The 3,035-nt window shown below is 31.6% G+C and overlaps 1 non-coding gene across 1 annotated transcript; it reads right to left on the bottom strand.

Moving 5' to 3' along the window:
- Positions 1 to 2,160: 2,160 nt before the first annotated feature.
- LOC127740196 (small nucleolar RNA R71) lies at positions 2,161 to 2,267 on the bottom strand. Its single transcript, XR_008000877.1, has one exon. It is a non-coding gene; the product is annotated as a small nucleolar RNA R71 (small nucleolar RNA).
- Between the last annotated feature and the right edge of the window lie 768 nt (positions 2,268 to 3,035).

Genomic DNA, 3,035 nt, shown 5'->3' with positions numbered 1-3,035 from the left:
CAGGTAATTTTATTTTATTTTGTTTTGTTGCGTCTTTTATTTTCATTTTCTTCTTCTCAATTTTCGAAAATCATTAAAACCTTTTCAAAAATATTTTTCTTTTCTTTGTTTGATCTTTGATTTTATTTGAGTTTCCTTGTTTGTGTTCTTATTGAGTCTTTGATTTTTGTTTTCTTCTTCACTAATTTTCGAATATTTCAAAACATTTTTCTTTTCTTTGTTTAATTTGTGTTCTTGGTTTGAGTTTTGTGTTCTTTGAGTCTTTGATTTTTGCAAGAGTATAACTTTCTTTTTTATTTGAGTCTTTTATTTTATTTTTCCTTTCTATTTTTTTGAAAATTAAAAAAAAGGTTTTTCAAAAATATTTTATTTTCTTTGCTCAATTGGTTACAACATTGGCTTATGTTCTTGGTAACTGTTGTTCCTTTGAGTCTTTCTTTCTAAAAATTTTTTTCAAAAATATTTTTTCTTTGTTTTAATTTTTAAGTTTGGTGTTCTTTTAACGTTCTTGAGTTCTTTGAGTCTTTAAATTTTGTTCTTGGTGTTCTTGTAAGTCTTCAAAGTGTTCTTGAGTCTTGTATGTGTTTTGATCTTAAAATTTTTAAATTTGGTATCCCTTGGTGTTTCCCTCCAAATTTTTGAAAATCAAGGGGTGCTAGATCTAAAAAATTTTAAGTCTTGTGTCGTTTTTGTGTATTTCTCTTTCATCATAAAATTCAAAAAATAAAAAATATCTTTTCTATTTTTATTTCACCTTAATTTTTGAAATTTTTCAAAAAAATTCTGATTTTAATTTTTAAATTTTTATCTTATCATATCTTAGTTGTCAAGTTTTCAAAAATCAAATCTTTTTAAAAATAAAAATCATATATTTTTCAAAAAAAATCTTATATTTTTCAAAATCTCATCATATCTTTTTCAAAATTAAAAAATTCTATCTTATCTTTTTCAAATTTCAATTTTTAAAATCTTATTTTTTTCTAATTTAAAATTTTAATTTGAAAATCTTTTCTTATCTTATCTACTATTTTATTTTAAATTAAAAATATTTTCTTAATTAATATCTTATCTTCTCTCTCTTATTTTTCAAAACTTCCTAACTAACTCTTCTCTTCCTTAATTTTCAAAAATACTATCTCCTTTTTCTCTCTCTTATTTTTCAAAATTACCTATTCGAAAAGATCTCTCCTTTTTCTCTCTCATCTTTTTCAAAACCACCTAACTAACTCTCTCTTCTTAATTTTCGAAAACTACTTCTCTTCTTCTCTCTCTTCTTTTTCAAAACTACCTAACTAACTCTCTTCTCCCTTAATTTTTGAAAACTTCTTCCTCTTCTCTCTCTTCTATTTTCAAAAATTTAACATTTAAATTTTAAATTCTTTTTAAATTAATAACTTAATTTTTGAAAATTAATTAATTAATTAATAAAAATAAAAATATTTTAATTCTTACTTACTTTTTCTATTTATACTTCTTCTTTTCTCATCTCTATTTATTCGAACTCTACTCCCTCTCTTCCTCTACCTCAATTTCTTTACCTTATTTCCTTTCTTCTTCACATCTAATTGGAAGTCCTTTAATCCAAGTGGCATAAAAAACTTTCTTCTTTTCTCTTTTCTTTCTTCTTCTACTCTCACTTTAAGGAGGAGCTTCTTGCCTATTGGCAGAAATAATCTTCTTCTTTTCTTTCTTTCCTTTTTCTTCTTGTTCATGACCAGGAACAGGGATAAAGAACCCCTCTTGACTCCTGATCCTGAACCTGAGAAGACACTGAGGAGGCGTGTACAGTAAGCTAAAGCATAACACTACGGAAAAGACCTTTTAGAGAGTTTTGAACAGGAACTAAAGGACATGGCCGAACCTCAAAAGGAGCCTAGAAAGGTCCTTGGTGACTTCACCATGCCTACCTCTGACTTTTATGGCAGAAGTATTGCTCTACCTGCCATTAAAGCTAACAATTTTGAGATTAAGCCTTAATTAGTCTCTCTTCTGCAGCAGAACTATGAATTCCATGAACTTCCACTGGAAGATCTCTTTCCCTTTGCTTTAAGAGACAAAGCTAAATTCTGGTAGGATGTCCAACCTAGAGAGAGTCTTGACTCTTGGGAAAAGCTAGTTAATGCTTTTCTAGCTAAGTTCTTTCCTCCTCAAAAGATGAGCAAGATTAGAGTGGAAGTTTAAACCTTCAGACAAATAGAAGGTGAATCCCTCTATGAAGCTTGGGAAAGATACAAGCAGCTAATCAGGAGATGTCCTCCTAATATTCTCTCAAAGTGGTCCATCATAGGCGTGTTCTATGATGGTTTGTCTGAGATGTCCAAAATTTCATTGGACAGCTCTGCAGGTGGATCTCTCCACTGAAGAAAACGCCTGCAGAAGCTAGAGAACTCATTAAGATGGTTGCAAACAACCAATTCATGTACACCTCTGAGAAGAATCCTGTAAATCATGGAACCTCTCAGAAGAAAGGAGCTCATGAAGTTGAGACTCTGAATGCCATCTTGGCTCAGAATAAGATCTTGACCCAACAGGTCAACATGATCTCTCAACATCTCACTGGGATGCTGGTGCGCGTGTACGCAAAACCCCCCCACACCTTTTCATACAATAGCAGTACCAGCAAGTACATTGGGTCGTCAAAGTAATACCTGAGCGAGTCAGAGTCGATCCCACGAGGATTGTGGCTTGAAGAAAGCTATGATTGTCTTGCAGGTCTTAGTCAGGTGGACTCAGAAGGTTGTTGGAATATTATGTAAACCTTGAATGATTATATGTCATAAATGTTGAAAGGGGTAAAACCAATTGGATTAGCTATTAGGAATTATATGCTGGGAATAGAGTTGAGAGTTAGAGTCGCTTTGCCTTTCTAAATTAACTCTGGTACTATTGCTCTCCTTGCTTGTGAGTGATTTCTTCAATGGCAGGTAGTATGTGATTGACACTAGTTTGAACAGCTGCCAATAGTCCTTCGGATTTGAACCCCAGGGTTAGTGTGGATCCATCTCTAGTTGAGGGTGAAGTTTGATAAACCACTA

The sequence above is a fragment of the Arachis duranensis genome, chromosome 6 (genome assembly GCF_000817695.3).
Source record: "Arachis duranensis cultivar V14167 chromosome 6, aradu.V14167.gnm2.J7QH, whole genome shotgun sequence".
Lineage (NCBI taxonomy): Eukaryota > Viridiplantae > Streptophyta > Magnoliopsida > Fabales > Fabaceae > Arachis > Arachis duranensis.
The sequence above is the reverse complement of the archived record's forward strand: the minus strand, read 5'-3'. Positions and strand labels throughout refer to the sequence as shown.